This window comes from Leptonychotes weddellii, chromosome 8 (assembly GCF_054177405.1).
Source record: "Leptonychotes weddellii isolate Sample4059 chromosome 8, ASM5417740v2, whole genome shotgun sequence".
Lineage (NCBI taxonomy): Eukaryota > Metazoa > Chordata > Mammalia > Carnivora > Phocidae > Leptonychotes > Leptonychotes weddellii.
In genome coordinates, this window is record NC_138376.1 from 19290970 (window position 1) to 19311432 (window position 20463).

Below are 20463 nucleotides of genomic sequence, written 5' to 3' on the forward strand. Positions count from 1 at the left end.
AGAGAGGGGGCCCTGACTCAAAAAGTGACTTGCCAGTGCCTGAAAGGGGACAAAGTCTGATGCTACAGTTACAAGAAATGTTTAAGGAGAAATGCCAAGTGGTGAGATTGGTTTTTCCCTCCTCTTTCCATCTAGCGGGAGAGGAGATACACGGTAAGATGGAGTGGAGACAGAAATGTGTCACTCTGACACCCAAAGGACTTTTGCTAAAGGAGGCATCACCTTAGAAGAAACACATTCTGTGCTTCTCCTGATGGTCTCCTGTGAGGAGAATTTTGAAGATCATATTCAAAGCGACCTCCAGGACCTCGCTGTGGAGCCAGGAATCTTGAGGAGAACTGTGGGGGCAGCAAAGCCCAGGAGAATGTAGGGAAAGGAAAGAGAGTGAAAGAGCAGCAAGAGAAGGGACCTCCAAACACAAATCCTTGTGGAATGGATGCCAACTAGATGGGATAAGACACAGAGTGAACTGCATTCTGGGCTCTGTGATCAGCTGATCCTGAGGGCATTTTCTTTCTCCAAGCGGCCAGACCTGCTCACTGGACCAGACATCAGCATTGTGGACCCCCCTGCTTCCCTCTGCAGATTCAACCTGGACTGAAGCATCTAAACCAATCTGCAGAGCAGGGACCACAAGCGAGGGACAGGTGGGTTGTCGGAGGGTGACCTCGAGTGTGCCCTGCAGTTCTTTCCGCAGCTGGTCACGCAAGTCCCGGGTCACGGAAGGCCGGCTCCTGCTCGCTGTGGACCCAGGCATTGGGCCTCAGTGTTGAGAAAATGCTTGCATTCAAGCCTGTGTTGTCCGTCAGGGAGGGACAGTGAAAATATAGACACCTGACTCCCTCCACGGTGGCCCAGAGAAGAATTTAGGAAGTGAACTTGCTTCCCATCATTCATTTGCTTCTCATACTGTTCACTGAAGGAGGGAAGAGTTCCGCTGTCTTGGGAGGCATATTAAATTCATGTGGGTGGAACGTGGATGTTCCAAACAGCTGCCCTTTTTGCAAACCTGGTCCAAAAGTCGACTTTAAGTTTTGGGCCGCCTGTGGTAAGAGGGCGAGATTTAAGGCAGATCTGTTCTCCTTTATGAAGCAGCGGCGTCCCGGTGTTCCATGGGGCACATCTGCACATCCATGAGCGTTGCAGAGGGTCAGATTTCCAGAACAGTTGGCAAGAATGGTGCTCTGTATTTCCCAGAGAACACACACTGCTCTGAAAGGAAGAAATAGTTGGTTTTCCTCCAACTGCCTAGCCAGGAAGAAGCAAGAAGCCGTATCGCAAATGCAGCCGCAGTCTGCTCTGCAGTCTCCTAGGCAGAGAGAGTAGGACCCTTCCTCAGAACGGGGGAGAAACTCACACGGCTACCCTGGCCCCGGTCATTCTGCGGCATCATTGCCTCGAGGAACCACAGGCTCCCCACAGAAGACGGCATCACGGGGGCAGGGACATGCTCTGCCCTGAGGATTTGTGCCCAGGAGTGCAGATCTAGCTGAGCAGGGTCAAAGGGGACCGCATTCTGCAACACGGAGAACAAAACATCTTCCTATTACTGCTGAATTCAACGTGCTGGGAATGAGCAGTGTCACACCTTTTTCTTGGTTTGGCAAGACATTAAAAAAATGCTAATGTGGGGCCCCTGGGTGGCTCAGTCGTTAAGCGTCTGCCTTTGGCTCCGGTCATGATCCCAGCATTGGGGGATTGAGCTCCCGAATCGGGCTCCCTGCTCAGTGGGGAGTCTGCTTCTCCCTCCCCCTGTTCTTGTGAGCTCTCTCTCTCCCTCTCCAATAAATTTTAAAAATTTTTAAAAAATCAAATAAATAAAAATTTTAAAAATTTCAGAAAATGCTAATGTGAATGGAAGTCATTTTCCAAAACCCATGGGTGAGGCAGATGTCAGTAACTCATTGTCGTGTTGTTATTTACAGGACTGTTTGTTGCCTCTAGGGTCCTGGTACTTGCTAAGTAGCTCAAAGTCGTTCGGGAACCCGGCCCAGTACTACACATAAAGCACTATCCTGCAGTTTACCCAGTGAGTGTGTGAGAGTTGAGCCTTGAATCATTCGCTTGACAGATTTTTTTTTTCTTTCCTTTGGAAACAGGAAGAAGACTTTCTCCCTAAGCTTCAGGCCATAGGGCTCATGCAGGAAGTCCCTTTCCTTTCCTTACGCAGGACACAAAGGTGCATACATGTTCCCAGAACGCTGCAAACACAGTTCTGCTTTTAGCAGCTGCTGGCTGGGTCCCCGGATCACCTTCCCCCTCCCCGGGCCGCACCCAATGCACCATCACCTCTCGGGGTTTGTTCTTTTTTACACAGGCTGCTTTATAAGTGGGAGACACAATCCACAAGACTTTTTAATATTTTTATTTATTTCTTTCAGACAGAGAGAGAGAGTGAGAGAGAGAGAGAGAGAGAACGAGTGGGGAGAAGCAGAAGGAGAAGCAGACTCCCCGCTGAGCCAGGAGCCCCACACGAGACTCGATCCCAGGACCCTGAGATCATGACCTGAGCGGAAGGCAGATGCGTAACCGACTGAGCCACCCGGGCGCCCCTCCACAACACTTCATACTAAATCTCCACAGGAACCCAGTGGGTCAGTGTGCGTTCGCACGCACACGTGTACATAACACAAACCGACCCAGAAAGATAGTGACCTAGCTGATTCATAAAGATTCTTACCAGCCGTGCGGTCAGCATCGTAAGGCTTCAGTCCCTTACCCCGACGGTCCGAAATGGCTTCCTTATGCCCGGAGCTAGCGCAGGGCCGGGCATGGAGAGCTTCCAGGGTAAGTCACAGCACAGCGGTGCCCTGCTCCTTTTGTAGACCGGGTGGGCTCCCTAAAATGCCTTCCTAAGCCCTGGCCCTAGCCAGGACCCCTCTGATTGCTCAGCTGGCCAGCCAGTGAAAGGCTCCCGGCCGCAGTGGAGGGTGGGTTCCTCCACCGGTGACCCTTCCTGCACCTTCAGCGTCTCTGCTTGCGGAGCTCCGAGGCCAGGAGAGAAGCCACCAGGAGTTGTTTTTGGATGTGGCCAGCCTAGTTTCCCACTGAGTGTTTGCTAAAAGAGCATCTTAGAAGTGTCTTAAGAACTCTGCTCTCATAGCTGCGGTTCACTGGAGTGTGGACGCTGTTTTAAAGTAAGAAAGTGGCGGTGGGGCTCTGTCTGGGGGCCCCCTCCAGCCATCTGACTCCCAGCAGCCCCACCAGCCTGTAGGATTCAAATCACCTCCTCTCTTCTCTATCTTCCCCACTCTCTTCCTCCCTTTATGAGTCTTTTTCTCTTAGGAGTACTCTCCAAACACCTCAGCCAAGTTTTCAGGGTGTTTTCGATTTTCTATTTTTTTTTTAAATTAAGCTGTCTAAATTAAGCGTAACATGCATACAGAAAACCACACATGCCCTGAGGGTTCAGTTCAAAGAATGTTCACAAAGCGAGCAGACGAGTGTAGCAAGCACTCAGATGAGGAAACAGAATATGAGCAGCATCCCAGAAACCCCCTCTGTGTCCCTTCCAGTCACTCCACTCCCACAAGAGTAACCCTCAGATGACCTCTGTTACTGTATATTGATTTTGCTTAGTTTTCAGGTTGACTGAAATGTACTCATGCAACAGAATCTCTGTGGGACTCACGTATGTCGAGTGCGGAATTGCTGAAGAGGACTCAAATTTGTGGTTTTCTCTGAAAGAACCCTCAAAGAATACCCAGCACAAAGGACTTTTACAACCAGCATGAGTGTGGATGAGAGATCTGAGGGCCTCTGACCTTGTGAGCTGAGCGGAGCTCGGGGTGGAAGGTGAAGAGCTACCCAGTCCCTGCTCTGCTCTGAGATGTGCTCCCAGGACAGTCCCAAATTCTGCTCTCTCTTAATCCCTGGTTCGATGATTGGAATGATGACAGATTAAATATCAGTTGTTTGCTTAGGTGAGTTTACATATCAAGCTATGTGTACCTCATTGAAAGGCTGCTCACCTGAGATTTGGATTCAGAGTAAAGTGGCTCGATGGAGAATCTAATTCCAAGAGATGTAGGGTCAGAAGCAATCAACCAGTGAATTAACCAACAGGCATTTGTAAATGCCTCTTGTACTTTTCATTCACACATCTCTGTCCACAGGCTCTGAACTAATTCCTTCATTTTTTAAATATGTGAATGGGATTACTGTATCATGGAGATAAGGTGCAAGCCATTATTTTATATAGCATTGTTTTTTTAAAAGATTTTATTTATTTATCAAAGAGAGAGTGCACAAGCAGGGGGAGCAGCAGGCAGAGGGAGGAGCAGGCTCTCTGATGAGCAAGGAGCCCCATGTGGGGCTCCATCCCAGGACCCTGGGATCATGACCTGAGCCGAAGGCAGATGCTTAACCAACTGAACCATCCAGGCATCCCTATAGCATTGTTTTATACACAACTAAGAAATAGAAAATGCCAGAGATGGATTGTCTAACAGGAGACCTCCCGTAAAACTGGGACATCAAAGTCATTCTCTATGTAAGAGTAAAGAGAAATAACTCTGCCACGCAGAAAAGTCACTGAGGAAACAAGCCTGCCTCCATCTGGGGACATGAGGGAGAGAGAAAAATAAAACTTCCGTGAGGGTTTGGACCACAAAACAGTATTCAGATCAGTTGGTGGATTGAATTCACACCAGCAAGCCTAGGATTCATTTTAAAGTAACCTCTGCTTGGTAGTGCCCCGGGTTCTGACAGAAGCAAGTGCAGGTATTCTCCGGAAGACATCAGACTTCCACTGCGGTAACTGCAGTTATAAGATGCCATCCATTGTTAAGATGCTTCAAATTTCAGAGATCTTAGAATGTGAATCCCTAACATATGGTAATAGCATGTACTTCTTGGATTTGTGGTAGAGATCCAGGTGGAAACAGGTACACTGTCTAGTACATAAAAGGTTCAGTAAATTGTAGTCACCACAGAGTAGAGTGTTCAGTCTCTCTGGATTTAGGAATAGCTAACCTGGAGAAAACCTGTACCTCTGGCCAGAGAGCAAAGTAAATGTAGCCGCAGAGAAGCCTGGAATGGCGAGGGAAGGTTTCATGGACAAGAGAGGTCTTGAGACTTGTTGTGAAAGATTGAACAAGTCAAGGGGAGAGAATATTCCAGGCTGTAGAAACAGTTGAGCAAAGGTTTGGAGGTGGATACGAATGAGGCATGCGAAGGAGAAGGAAGGAGATAGGCTGCAAGAGATGAGCCCAGTGGGTCCAGCTGTGAGAAAGAATGCACTAGGGCATCTTGAGCTGTGATGTGATTCAGTAAGTGTGCTTTAGTGAGCTGCATTAGGACAGTGTGCGGGATGACCGGACTGGACAAGCCGTCTAGGAGACAACTGCACTGATCCACCCAAGTGCACATAGAGAGCCCCTCGGCCAACAGGGTGGCTATAGGACGGAGAGGAGAAAGAGTGCCTAAGAATGACAGGAGAAAGGTGAGCAGGATTTCAGTCCATTGATTTTATAAATGAAAGACATGAGTACAAGGGAGGAGCTAACAATGAAGAGCCTTCCCCTTCTTCCAGCATGGACCTGACCTCAAGGAGCACGAGGCTACTCGATGACAACCCCCCTGGGGAGTGTCTCGGGTCTGCTTTTCCTGTGTCTTGGACTACCTGAGTCCTTTTCTGCTCATGGTCCTACTCTCTACTTCCCCAGCCCCCCAGTGAATTAATTTATAACCTTCTTCATTTTCTCCAACTCCCCAAAGTCAGCTTGAACCTCACTCACCCAGATCACACCTTGGTTGAGTTTTTGAAAAAATGGCACAGGAGCTCCCAGCAGAGGACTGGTTCCCTTTCTCTTTCCTTTCCCTTTCAGCCTCTCCACCGCTTCTCTCCTTTCTGGGATGGTTTGTACCAGTGGGAATTGGCAGGGGACCCCCCCCCGACAAAAACAACTGAAATCACAGGTCTCCCACTGGTGTACCAGCACAGTCACCACCCCCACAAAGAACAGAGAATGTTTTGAATGCTTCTAGAACCTTCCAAGCTCATCCTCATTACCCATACAAATAATCCACCACGATACAAACAATCCAATGGAAAATAATAGGAAGCTGAACAGAAGGAAGCTGACAGGGGCGCCTGGGTGGCTCAGTCAGTAGAGCATCCAACTTCTGATCATCAGGGTCATGAGTTCAAGCCCCATGTGGGGTGTGGAGATTACCTAAAAAAATAAAATCTTAGGGGTGCCTGGGTGGCTCAGTCATTAAGCGTCTGCCTTCGGCTCAGGTCATGGTCCCAGAGTCCGGGGATCAAGTCCCGCATCGGGCTCCCTGCTCAGCGGGAAGCCTGCTTCTCCCTCTCCCACTCCCCCTGCTTGTGTTCCCTCTCTCGCTGTGTCTCTCTCTGTCAAATAAATAAATAAAATCTTAAAAAATAATAATAATAAAAAGAAGGAAGCTGACAGGTCAATATATTAAAAAAAAAGACACAACCTCATCATAATTGAAAAAATAAATGTCTGTTATTCCCAAGTGTTGGCGAAAATAAGGCAGATGGAACTTGTAAAAATGGGAGTGCACATTATGCAAAATTTTGGGGGGGGATCTGTCACTTTCTACTGAAGATGAAGATGGATATGTGGTAGGATCCAGTAATTCATCTATATGCAAGGAGGCACAGGAAAGAATCTGTGCAAAATGTTTCCAAGAGCAACAAAGTGGCAACAAGCTAACCTCCCTCAGCAGGGGAATGAATCAGCTAGACTGTAGTCAATACAGCAGTGGAAAGGAGTGAATTAGGTCTGGGCCAGCTTCACCAGTATAACGTTGAAAGGGAAAATAAAGAGCCAAAAGATAAACGATAGGTTATCCTTTATGTACATGCAAAAACGCTCAAAACGGCAGTAGGTGTTTATGGATACAAGCAATATGCTGCACAAAGTACAAAGTCAGACCTTGGACCAAGGCCCGCTCCCAGCAGCACAATGTGGCCACAGCATGTGGGTGTGGGGGGGCGCCGATATGATCCCAGGGTGGGAGCTCTTGCTGTATCTGTCATGATTTACCTATTTAAAGAGAGAGATATCTGCAATTACACAGTAAAATGATCACATATTTTTTTTTTAGTGATCAGTATATAGATGTCTGTTATGTTATCTTCTGTGTGTTTGAAAGGTTTCATAATTTTCGAAGAAAATGAAACAATGGAGAATTGCAAAGAAATATATCAAAGTGTTCATAGGAATAAATTACAATGTTCACAGTTGCTTGTGTCAACAGGAGAGGGTTGTGATTCTTTTCTCCCCTTGATGTTCCAAGTTTTGTGACTATAGCATATTTACAATAAAAAAAACCACAGATGATTATTTTAATTTCTTTAAAAAGTAATTATATGGGAAAGAAAAAATGAAGAGAAATCGGTGGTAAAGTTCTTGAGGACTGCCCCTTTGTGTCATTCTCTTAGCAAATAGGGGCCCCTTTGTAAAGGTGCGATTAACAAAATCCGCGGGGGAGGGCATTAGTGGGTTCTCTCTGAAAGGGCTCACGTCATACAAAGACCACAGTGTTGCTAATTCTGACACCAATATTTCCGCAGGGCTAAATTGATGGAATCTTTCTGAATGTGTTATTTATGGTGCCAAATGAAAAAGATCTTGTTCATCAGCCAGACTCCAGCCTGGAAAGGGACAGACAGATGTGTATTCAGGTTCTTATTGCCCAATTTAAGACCAGTATCTTCATGGTAACCCAAATTAATTCAGCACACATTTTGCTGAGTTAGATCCTGGGCCTGCAGGAGAGGGCGCATCCAATCCACAGCTGCATAGATTGGCCCAGTCTAGCTGCTGGGGTCATTACTCCATTTGAAATGTAAATAAAGTTCCTCAAACCCCTGTTTCACCAATGCTGGGAAAACCAGCATCCTTCTCATATTTGCAGGGAAGTGGGAGCATTTTAAGATTCCTCCCAGGCGCTTGTACCTTCTTGTTCTGGAACCCTCTCTCTCCAAATTATTGATTGTCTCACTGTGTTGTTCCTCCTGAACTTGCAGCGTCCCCACTGGAGGATCCATCTCCCCTCAAGGTTTGAGGAAATGGGGAATGTGTGGGCGGGTCATGCAGGTGGCTAGTGACTGCCCCACAAAACCTCCCCCAAATGACCATATATTGCTGATAATCAAAATCAACTTGTAATAACAAGTCCTTCTGCTCTCTTTTCCCTCTTGAAACTTCTCCCTGGTTCTTCTTCAAAGCAGAACCTTGTGCACCTCTTTGTGTTTTTACTCCTCTCTGTCTACCTTTTAAAATTTTTTTCCTGGGCTAGGGTCTCCTGGCTTTTCACTCTTGGGCTACCCTGAAGACATTTATTAAACGGAAACTTTTGTTCATGTTGTCTCTCTGCCATCCTTCTTGGCTGGGCCCCAAGGGCTATTTTTTTTTTTTTTTTCACAACAAAACGATACCCGAAAGGGTATGTCAAAAAGGAATTCTCTATGCTAAGTGAAATTCCGCCACAGAAGCTGTCACCATCCCGTCCCACAGTGCTGCCAACTGGCCTCACCCCTTAATGATATCATTTGGGAACCATAAAATATCCAGAACAAAATTGACCCATATTGTGCTAAGTGTGAAATAAGTGACAAAGCGGTAAGTTTTGCAGGCATTGGTGGGGCATGGGGGAGAAATACAGGCATTCTATGACCTATAAGAAATTACTTAAATTATCGAGCGTGCCTGGGTGGCTCAGTCGGTTAAGCTGGCTGCCTTCGGCTCAGGTCATGATCCCGGGGTCCGGAGACTGAGCCCTTCATCGGGCTCCCTGCTCAGTGCAGAGCCTGCTTCTTGGTCTCCCCTTGCTCCTCCACCCTGCTCATGCTCTCTCTCTCTCTCTGTCAAATAAATAAATAAAATCTTTAAAAAAATAAAAAAATAATAAATTATCGAAATGTTGGACACAGAGGCAAAATTTTCAATAACCACATCTCTGAAACTGGCTTTTTGTCTCCTCAGGCTGATTCCACAGGCTGGGCCAGTTTCCACTTGTCTAGAAGACACGGGGGCCCAGAGTAATCAGCTGCTTCTGGAGGCGAGCGGTGGGTGGGTCTCAACGCTGCTTCCGTCTGATTGCCAAGGACAGAGGGAGGGCTGTGTTTTCTTGCCTGAAGATGGGAGTAAAAGAATATTCAAAACAGGAAAAACCCTGGCGTCCTCGTCCAGCTGAGCAGGGAGCTGATTTCTGAAGGAGGAGCTCGCACAAGAAGCACCTGTGTTGTCCATGGCCTCCTTTATAAAAAAAAAAAAAAAAGGTTGACAAACCGTAACTGGAAGACACAGAGGCCTTCCCACAGGGCCGAGGCAGCCTGAAGTCTGTTTTGGAAGAGATCCAGCTGTGAGCAAACGTTGCCTAGCATGGTGCTTGGTCCGCAGCAATTACTCAGCCTGTTGAGAGAAACAAGGATAACCCAACTCAGGAATCTAAGGCATAAATTATGATATATTTGATTACAGCTCTGAGCTCCAGATTTCCTTGGGCTTCATCAGGGCTGAGACGACACGTGGCTCCCACGTGAACCTAGAGGCATCCCCTGGGCTGCATCAGAGAGTCCCTGTTGCCTCCTAGAGCCCTGACCTGAGCTGAGACCATTCTCAAGGAGTCAGGATGAGAGGGTGCCATGGCTTTGGCTGAGGACGAGTGAACTCCCAGGGCCTGTGGGAGGAAGGGGACATGCGCGTGATCGTTGCACCGAGGGTGGCCAGGGCTGGAGCTTCCTTGCTCTGTTTCTCTCCATGCATTTGTCTCATTATGACAACGAGCTAGTTTTTCCTCAATCTCCTCTCCACTCATAGGTTCAGGACAACCCTGGGGTGGCCGTAGCCAGGGTCCGGTGGGGAACAAGGGACCACTTCTAGGAATGCTGGTCTTCTCATCTTTGAAACACTCTCTTGGAAGCAGTTAAAAGTGCCGTGATGCTTGGAAGAGGTGTCTTAAGAGAGGAAATGAATGAGGGTGGGGAGGAGAAAGTACTATCAAGTCCTCATAATTTGGTCCTCCCAACAACTCCAAGACCCAGTGTGGAAATGGATCCTTGTACGGCAGCCTTCCCTCCAAATGGGAGCAGTGGGGGGCTGTTGCTTTCCAGCTGGGTTGGACACCATTCCAAGCACTAATTACCCAGTATAAGAAAGTGTAGTGCTTGAGGAGAGAACATTTATTCAAGGACACAGAATATCTTTTTTTAAAAAGATTTATTTATCTATTGGTGGCGGAGAGGCAGAGTGTGAGGGAGAGAGAATCTCAAGCGGACTAGGAGCTTGATCTCACGACTCTGAGATCATGACCTGAGCCGAAACCAAGAGTCAGCCGTTTAACTGACTGAGCCACCCAGGTGCCCCAAGGACACAGAATTCCTATCTAATTTTACTTTTCAGAACTCTCCAGTGGTGCATTTCCACTGCCTGCTTTTCTACTGTGGCCGCCACTTTAGCTCTTATTTACATCCTTTTCTCATAAAACAAGCTGAAGCGGATGTGGGGCTTGAAAGAATTAATCATTTGGCAGCAGGCACGGCATTTTACGGCAAAGGTGCCATTCCCCATAGGTCTGCCACTGGCACAACTGTAATTGGACAAAATCCCTGCCACTGTGCACTGACTCCTTCCTGTGAGTTGTCTGCATCCATTTCATGTCTGCTGACCCCTGAAGGAGACAGGGAGAGCAGGAAAATAACCATTGATGCATACCGTGGGAATAAGATGTGTGTTCCTGCATCCCAGTTGAACTCATAATTTTCTAGTCGATCTGCAATGAAATGTAACCTAAACCAAGCCTGCTATCAGAATTAACTAGATTGAAAGGGGGAGTATGACAGGGAAGAGGGCCCATTGGATAAGGAGAGCTTCTTATGACCTGCTTATGATGATAAGGGTATGTGTCATCCTCGAGTGACAGAGATGCCCCTTGAGTGGGATTGTATAAAACCACTAGTTAATGCGACGTGGGTGAATATCACCGCTCACATGCATGCAGACCTGCTGTCTCTTGACTACAAACTGGTTAAAAATCTCTTCTTTCATCCTTAACAGAGTGTTGAATTGAAATTTGCTTATTTTATGGACACTCCCCACATCTACTCTAGCAGAAGCCAGTGAATCACTGACCCAGGATTGGAAACAGAGCCCAAAGAGGTTGACTAGTCTTATCGTCATCCTGGGTACAGGTTTGCACTAAATAAAATATTTGCTGAGTGGAATATATACACTAATTATCCTAGAGATAACAAAATTTAGGAAATAAATTTTATTATGGAAAATTTCCAAAAATTTTCATAGATATTGACAAGAAAAATAGTATAGTATAATAAATCCCCATGTATCCAATAGCCAACCTAACAGTTGTCAACTCATGCCCAATCTTTTTTCATCTAGACATTCCCTCTGGGTTATTTTGAAGCAAATTTCATATATCACATTATTTTGTCCATACATATTTCAGTATGGCTCTCTAAAATAGTTAAACTCTCTAAAAAATAACTATACTATCAATATCCTACCTAAAATAATTAACATCCATCATTTAATATCATCAAATGCACAATGATCTAAAAGTTTTGCTGTCTCACATATATATCTTTTTTATAGTTTGTTCAAATCAGGAGCCAAAGAAGTTCAAATCATTCCAATTAGTTGATGTGCCTCTTACATCTTTTCTAATCTGTACTTGCTCCTTTTCTTTTCTTGACCCCTTTGGAATATATTTGTGGAAGAAGCCAAATTACTCATCCTGTAGGACCTGGATTTTGCTAATTGCATGCACGTGGTGTCTTTCAGCCTGTGTCTCTGTCCTCGGGCTTTCTAGTAGTTAGATCTTGAGTTCTTTTGGGGGTGTTTTTTGTTTGTTTGTTGTTGTTTTGGGGGGTCCAGAATACTTCAGATAGTGTTGTGTATCTCAACTGGGAACCACGAAAGCCTGGCTATTCATGCCTAGATTGTGATGAAAGATTGCAAAATGGTGATTTTCTAATTTTTAAATCATTTTTCCCTTCATTTTGTTTGCTGGGATGCTTCCACGAGAGAAACTTTTCCTCATCAACTATTTGATTATCTTAGCTACAGTTAATACAGGAAAGACCAGATAAATGCGTCATACTTTCCTGTTACTTATCAGTTTTTAAAATACTAAGTTGTCTCCTAGTATAGGAATAACCAGCAAATTGGTGTAGTTTTGTTGCTGAAAGAACAGACAGATTTGAACATAGACATGTGTTTCAGTCCATTATTGCTTTTGTTCTTACTGATGCCCAAAAGGTTACAGCTTCAGCAAGTGGCAGTCTTAGAGATAGAGCTTTTTTTGTTTGTTTGTTTTTAAAGATTTTATTTATTTATTTGACAGAGAAAGAGAGAGAGAGAGAGCACAAGCATGGTGAGGGTCAGAGGGAGAAGCAGACTCTCCACTGAACGGGAGCCTGATGCGGGGCTCAAGCCCAAGACTCCAGGATCATGACCTGAACTGAAGGCGGATGCTGAGCTGACTGACCTATCCAGGCACCCCTAAAGATACAGTTTTAGTGATGTCTTCCATCCGTGCAGTTGTGTAGATGTTACTCGTATTTTGGGGATGTAGCTGTGGTTCGTTAATTCTCACTGCTATATAAAATTGTCCATTGTATGAATATACCACAATCTATTTAACCAACTAACATTCAAACGGTTTCTACTTTTTTGCTGTTATAAATAACACTGCTGTGAACATCTTTTCTCCTAAAGCATATGAACAGGAGCCTCTAGAACATAGCTTTTTCATGTCATGGCACACGCAGAAAATGATAGTCTGTGCACACATGTGGGTAAACTGAGGTGATATGGGGTTATCTGTAGGGGCTTGGTGAAAAAAATTCATTACATTTTTCGTATATTTTCTAATTACAATGCATAATTCTCTCTTCTGAATTTTTCCTTCTTTTTACCCTTTCCCTATCCTCACTAATAACATTTTGACTCCCAGAATCTTTTTCTTTTATATTTTGTTTTATTTTTATAATTTTTTATTTAAATTCAATTTAATTAACATACAGTGTATTATTAGTTTCAGAGGTAGAATTTAGTGATTCATCAGTTGCATATGACACCCAGTGCTCATTCCATCAAGTGCCCTCCTTAATGCCCCTCACCCAGTTATGCCATCCCCCCACCCACCTCCCCTCCAGCAATCCTCAGTTTTTCCTAGAGTTAAGAGTCTCTTATGGTTTTTCTTCCTCTCTGTTTCTGTCTTACTTTATTTTTCCTTCCCTTCCACTATGTTCATCAGTTTTGTTTATTAAATTCCACATATGAGACAAATCATATGATATTTGTCTTTCTCTGATTTATTTCGCTTAGCATAATACCCTTTAGTTCCATCCACGTCATTGCAAATGGCAAGATTGCATTCTTTTTGATGGCTGAGTAATATTCCGTGTTTTTTATATATATATATATATATATATATATATATATATATATATACCACATCTTTTCTTTTTTTTTTAAGATTTTTTATTTATTTTTTGACAGAGAGAGAGACAGCGAGAGAGGGAACACAAGCAGGGGGAGTGGGAGAGGGAGAAGCAGGCTTCCCGCCGAGCAAGGAGCCCGATGCGGGGCTCGATCCCAGGACCCTGGGATCATGACCTGAGCCGAAGGCAGACGCTTAACGACTGAGCCACCCAGGTGCCCCCACCACATCTTTTCTTTATCTATTCATCTCTTGATGGACATCTGGGCTCTTTCCATATTTTAGCTATTGTTCAATTCCCAGAATTTCTGATTACAGGTGGGATGTTAGTACAAAGCATTCTAAGCCACTGTTTCTTAAAATGTAGCCTGTGAGCATCAAGTAACACTCCATTACATGCTCACTGGCTCATGGGAAAGGGACCGATGTAGACCTTGTTCATGCCAGTCGTAAGCCAAGTGACATCAGTTTCAAGGATGAACAGAACTCTACAGTGGTGCGGGTGAAGGGACAGTGGAGAGAGGACTGGGTTACTGTACAACACAGGCTTCTGTAGCAGCTTATTCAGGTGGGGAGTGGCTATTGGCTTCAGTAAAATGACGTCATTTGCCCGCCATATTAAATTAATGTTGACAATTAACTTCCTTGGTTTTGTACGTTTGTACTGAACTTATAGATTGGCTTTAGCTTTATAGCTATGTGACTATACGAAGAACATTATAATAAAGATAACAAAGTCCACATCCATTTAGGAATCCTTTTTTTTTTTTTTTTTCATTTAGAAGAAGAAGTTGATCATTCCTCAAGTTTGAGAGAAAGTGACCATAGTGGTCTACCCGGCAGCCATTACCTCTCTTTCTGCTTCCTAACAGAACCTTAAGTTTGTTTAGTATTCCACCCTCCCATGCAGCCACGTGTTTAGGGAGGACAGGTACCTTCCCCACCCCAAGGTCCTGATGGGTCTGAGACAATCATGGGGACCCCATGTCCCTTGCCAGTGACTGGTTTAAACACAAGTGTGGGATGACGCAAGTTTGTCCAAGAAGACCCAAGGGATAATTTGGTGGGGGGCTTTCAGGAATGATTTCTTCACTCTTAGCAAAAGACAACAGGAAGAGAAAGCCCCTTTCCTCTTCCTGTGAAGGAGTCATGACCAGAAGTGTCCCTAGAAAGTGCTGCAGCCATCCGGTGAGCACATGGGGATAGTCAGCCCCAGGAGGAAGCCAGCATGCTGAGGGGGAGGGGCAGGAAGAGGAAAATGACCCAGGTCACAGTGACCCTCTAACACTATTGTGTCATGAGCCCTGTCTCCTGACTTCTTGTTTTAAGAGATGATGTTTTCGGGGCACCTGGGTGGCTCAGTCATTAAGCATCTGCCTTCAGCTCAGGTCATGATCTCAGGGTCCTGGGATCGAGCCCCATATCGGGCTCCCTGCTCTGCAGGAGACCTGCTTCTCCCTCTCCCACTCCCCCTGCTTGTGTTCCCTCTCTCGCTGTGTCTCTCTCTGTCAAATAAATAAATAAAATCTTTAAAAAAAAAAAAAAAAAAGAGATGATGTTTTCCCTGCTGCCTATCCCTTGAGAGTGGGTTTCTGTGACCCATACCTGAAAGTGTCCTAACCAGTACGGGGGGCCTGAGGGCACCCCAGGAGGATGGGCTCCTGGGCTGTGGTCAATGGCTTTCCTGGCCCTCTATCCTCACCAGGCTGGGAGCATGGGCAGGCCTATTATCAAAGCGCCCGGCATAGGCCTAGCTGCCTAAGGTGCTCGATAAATAGCGGCAGGATGAGGGAATGAGTAATGGCTAGAGGAGAAGTGACCTAACTGCGGGCCACCTAAGATGCGGGCACGTGAGGCCTCTGCCACGTCCTCTTCGGCAGCAGAAGAGATGCTGAGGGTCTGAGTTTCCTCGAGCTGCACCGTCCAAAGAGGCCACATCGAGGCATAAGTTACTAAACACTGGAAGCCAGCTGAGCAGAGGCCCGGCGCTGAATGGCAAGTAGTCGACACAATGAAGGGCAAATTAGAACGATTAATAAGAATGCAATCAGGAACTCTGCAGGAATAATGGGGAATAATAGATCATAAATGAAGTATGGGGTTGGCTCTATGGGTGTATTTCCAGCCCAGCAGGCAGCATGCTATATTCACGCTTCACATCAATAATAGTCGGAGAAAATAGATGTGATTTTACAAAACAATAGACCTAACTAAGCAGGCATATTTGGAAGGAAGGAGGAAGCCACAGCTGACTAAAATAATTTGACACACTCCATTTCCAGCTGAAGGTTTCAGAACGAGGCGAAAACGAATTTTTATCATTTTCATGTTAACTCGGTAAAATTGGCTTTTATTCCTTCAGTTGGATGAGAACTGTAATAGAAGGTGTTACAACTCTAAAGGTGTACATTTAGGGCTTATAAGTACTGCTTAATAAGTTTCAAAAAGCAGGAAGCAGGCAATTGCTATCAGAATTTTCTTTTTAGATAAAATACGTAACGAGAATGTGTGAAGGCCGTAATTACAGGCCTACAGGCTTTGCAACTATACATAACTCTAGTAGGGCACAGAGAAAATAATCAGACACAGGGTCTTGGCCTTCCCGTGGGCTATGGCACGAAGCATGCCAAGAAGAAAACTCAAGCCCTTCCTCTTCGAAATAACTAGGTTCTTAAAAAATCAGTGACGTAAGCAAGTTTGTACAAGAAACATTACAAGATGTGCAGACAAGACTTGGGCAGAAAACCTGGATGAGATGGGCCCTGGAGCCCGGTAGAGAGCATTTGTCCCCATGCCCTGTCCTCTGTGAGGAGGCAGGGTCCTCCGTGTTGGGTTAGTGCAGCAGTGGACGACCCGAGGTAGAACACCACAGAATCCAGGGCCCTGGGAACTTGATGCTCGGAAATTGTACCCCGGAAACACTGATTTTGAGAGTTGCCTGGGGGTTGGAAAAAAATTACTTAACTCTGGTTAACAGAGAGCATCATGATTAAGAATCCAGGGTCTGGAGCCGTGAGCCTGGGACCGAGCCTGGCTCTGCCAATGACCAGCTGTGTGACTTTCGACAAGTTGCTTAAACTCTCTGTGCGTTGGTATCCCCGGGCCATGAGCTCATCTAAGAGCAGAGTTTAGGAAGCAGGTTCTGAAAGATACTGCAGATTTTAGCAGGCCCGGGAGCCAGTCGGCCTCAGCCTGGCCTTGCAGCCCTGGAGACACATGTGAGGTGAAGGAGCCAGAGGGGCTTGTGTGCTGAGAAGCTGCTCTCCCCAAACCAGTCTGCACCAAAGTTGAGGTGCCTGCCATTGGTGAAAGGCACCTTCTCTCAGCAAGCTGTTTCATTTTTTTTCTTCTTTTTTTTTGCTTTTGTTTTTTCCTTTAGTTGCCTAGTAAACATTTCTACGGGAAAATTCCAACCTTGCCTTGGATGAGCTAAGAGGAAAGGCAACGTGTCCACACCCAGGCCAGCCTAGCCAGGGAGGGCAGAGGGCCCCAGAGGACGGGCTTGTCCGCATGGCCAAAGCTGCAGCTCCAGATGGCACTGAGGAGTCTGGAGAGGAGCATTGAGGGAGGGGGACCCTGGGGGCGTTGACAGCATCCACGGCCTCTCTTCTTTCTCCAGCTCCTTTGTACTCACTGCTTTTTGTGCACAGTCAGCACTTATCACGGGGATGCGTTGGCCCGACTCCTTGATACAGTGTCCCAAAGCCAAAGCCTATCCCTATTCATTTGAGCATCCCCAGTGCCTGTGGGCTCTTTAGTTTATAACAAATGTTTCTTGCATGAACGTCAATGGTGTGACACTGAAGTGGGGGAGGGGCCGCATGAGCAAAAGAACTGTCACTCCCTTCCTCCCAACTGGGAACCCCAACAAACTGAGGAGAAAGGCGTCTGGGGGGAAGACAGATGCCATAGAGTAACCTTCCTGGGGAGCGGATCAGCGCACAGCCTCTGGGAGACCTTAGCAGGGCAGATTAGAGGTATTAGCTTTTAATGACTATTATTTTGGAAAAGTTGAAACAATGTTGTCCAATATATGTTCCTAACGCGTTTGAGTCAGAAGATGGTGAAGAGGGGGTGAGTTTGGCAGAATTTCGGGCTGGGAAGAGAGGTTAGGGGCCGGCAGGGGACCACGAGCACCTGCGGGTCTCTCCACAAGATGGCGCTCACCTCTTTTCTTCATTCCCCTCCCTGAGAAACTTGGCATTTTTAAATTGCTGCAGAGCAGTGAGGATGAGGGCTTATGTTTCCCAGGTCTGCTTTCCTGCACCATCTTATCACCTGTTCCATAACTTTTTTTTGACACTCACATGTTTTATTTCCCAGGGAACCTGGGACATCACCCGGGTTGCCACGTAGATACAGAAGTTGTCTTCTGAAAGCACAGTGTTGTTCCATCACACACGGAGCCTGGACCCTTAGTTAGCTTAAGCACAGGTGTTTGTAGGTGCTGACAAGGGTGACTGGTTAGAGAGACGAGCTTTATTGGATACTGTGGCCTCCGCTGGTGGGACACTCATTACTCTCTAGTGCTGCCAACATGACCTCTCACACTGACCTGGTCTCAGGAAATATGCCTGTTTTTCCTGCTCAAGAGTGTCCATTTACGAGAGAAAGATCCTTGGTCTCTGGACGTCATGGGAGGAGTTTTTAAAAATGCAGACTGAACAACCTTAGCATAACCAATGAAGAGAATCCTTTTACTACCTCTTAAACTGTTATACCCCCCCTTTGGATATAAGGGGGTGCACGGATAGAATTGTTTCGCTATCCGAGAGAACGTGTATCATCAGGTTTCTTCCCTTCATACAGTTTTTCAAACCCCCCCAGAGAGAACCTTGTCCAGGCATTTCATAGAACAATGAGACAAATACCAAAGATGCTACTCAGACCTCGAGAGAGCTCTAGAATCTTCAGGCCAACCCCGGTTTTCACTGGTTCTGAGAAAATGTGGACCATCCTTGCTTACCTCATGCTGCAGGGCATGCGTGGTGGTGCTGGGGGTGGATGTCATACTGGACTGAGCAATCTTACTCCAGACCAATGCCACAGGGAAAATAATTCCCAGTTTGAAAACATTCAAAACAGTGTGCGCGTAGGCAGTTTTCCCAAATGTCACCAACTAATGATAATAATCTGTCATGTTTCTGCGCCCCCTTACAGTAAATGTGCCTACACACCTCGACTAATCCTCTAGCAACCCCACCAAGTGGCCAGCAGGCAGATTGCCGTGCCCACTGCGGGCAGGAGGCAATGAAGAGTCTGGAATGCCAAGTGAATTGTACAAGGTCACAGGACAGGTGAGTCTCAGAATTGGAATAAAAACCTATATTGCCTGAATCCTGGCCCCCGCTTTTCTTTACTTGCTCTGCTATTTCTGGGTGCCAGGCACTGTTCTAGATGTGAGGAACACAGCAGCAAATCACATCGACAAAATCTCTTGCTTTCGTTTATATCCGGGAAGGGGGGTGGGGCGTGAACACACAGACCAGTGATGGCAATACATGTCCTATGAAATGGGGAGAAAAAGAAAGTGAGGAAAGGGGCATACAGGGGTGGGAGGGGTGGGGTATGCTTCTAAACAGGGGGGTCAGGTGACTTTGGAACAGAAGCCCGAAAGTGGGAGGGGGTGGGTCATGCAGAGCTCTGGAGGAGAAGCTTCCAGGCAGAGAGGTGGCCAGGCATGTCCCAGGAACAGCCCAGAAGGGGAGGCAGGGGAGTGGTGGCTGGTGAGGCCAAATGAGCAATGGAGACGAGGTAGAGCCATGGGAGGGCTTCAAGCCAGGCAGTGATGTATTTCTGACACGTTACCAGGGTCACTCTGCAAGTTTCCGCTACAACATAAATTTCCAATAAAATCCAAGCGAACAGTGACACAGGAAAAGAGTATTACGTTTACTATTATCCTAGGTCTCCCGAAGGAGAGAACAATATCAAGTACCATTTGCTGGGCGTCGGCTATGAGTAGGTGCTTGGCAAGGGGCTTGTTTATCCATTTCATTTCATTCTATCCTTGCAAATGGCTGCATGGCATAATTGTTATTATGCCATTTTACAGGTGAAAAAAACGTGGCTTAGTTTCACAGGGTAACCCAGCCCAAACTACACCCTCTCTTACCTCTCTTGTGAGCATGTGCCCATCATTAGTGGTTGAGATGATTTTTTTCAGTGGAAGAAAACAAAGTGCTTTTTAAGAAATCCTCTTATAATAAAAATTGGTGACTATTTTTTGATTTTTTAATTCTTTTTAAGATTTATTTATTTATTTCAAGGGTGGGGGCAGAGGAGAGGAGAGGAGACTCTCCAGCAGGCTCCCTGCTGAGTGCGGAGCTTGATCTCAGGACCCTGAGGTCATGACCTGAGCCGAAACCCAAGTTGGATACTTGACAAACTGCTCCACCCAGGGGACCCAAAACTGGTGAATATTTTAAATGTTGTTTAACACAATGGCCTTTGTACATGTTATTCAACCTGAAAATCTTATTTTTAAACAATGAATCTAGTAATATTTAATAACTTTTAAAAGGGGGGCCTTTGATTAATCCTTGGTTCTATTAACAAAAACTAAATAACCTTTTACACAGGACTTAAATCATTTGACTTCCTTAATTGCCTCATTAACAAACAAATCTTCCCAAACACTTAAGTAATTATTCCTAGAAAGATAACAAAGAAAATCTGGACCCAGGATGAATTTTATATTCTCTTAAAATGTCAACGTAAAAATCATAATCTAAGTCAACTATTTAACTGCACATTTTAAATTAGAATTGCAAGTTTGGCCTGACACTCCAGCACACAGCATCCTCTTAAACCTAACATAAAGAAAAATACTAAATAGCCACAAATTATTTCTCAACTTTAATATATCAAAAATAGAATGGAGGTTCCTCAAAAAGTTGAAAATAGAGCTACCACATGATCCAGCAATTGCACTACTGGGTATTTACCCCAAAGATACAAATGTAGGGATCCGAAGGGGTATGTGCACCCCGATGTTTATAGCAACAATGTCCACAATAG

The 20463-nt window shown here is 45.7% G+C and overlaps 1 long non-coding RNA gene across 1 annotated transcript; it reads left to right on the forward strand.

The window, feature by feature from the left end:
- Positions 1 to 2385: 2385 nt before the first annotated feature.
- On the forward strand, positions 2386 to 9227 carry LOC145722822 (uncharacterized). The gene is made up of 3 exons (XR_014147388.1): positions 2386 to 3137; positions 3580 to 3923; positions 8964 to 9227. It is a non-coding gene; the product is annotated as an uncharacterized LOC145722822 (long non-coding RNA).
- The last annotated feature ends 11236 nt before the right edge of the window (positions 9228 to 20463 follow it).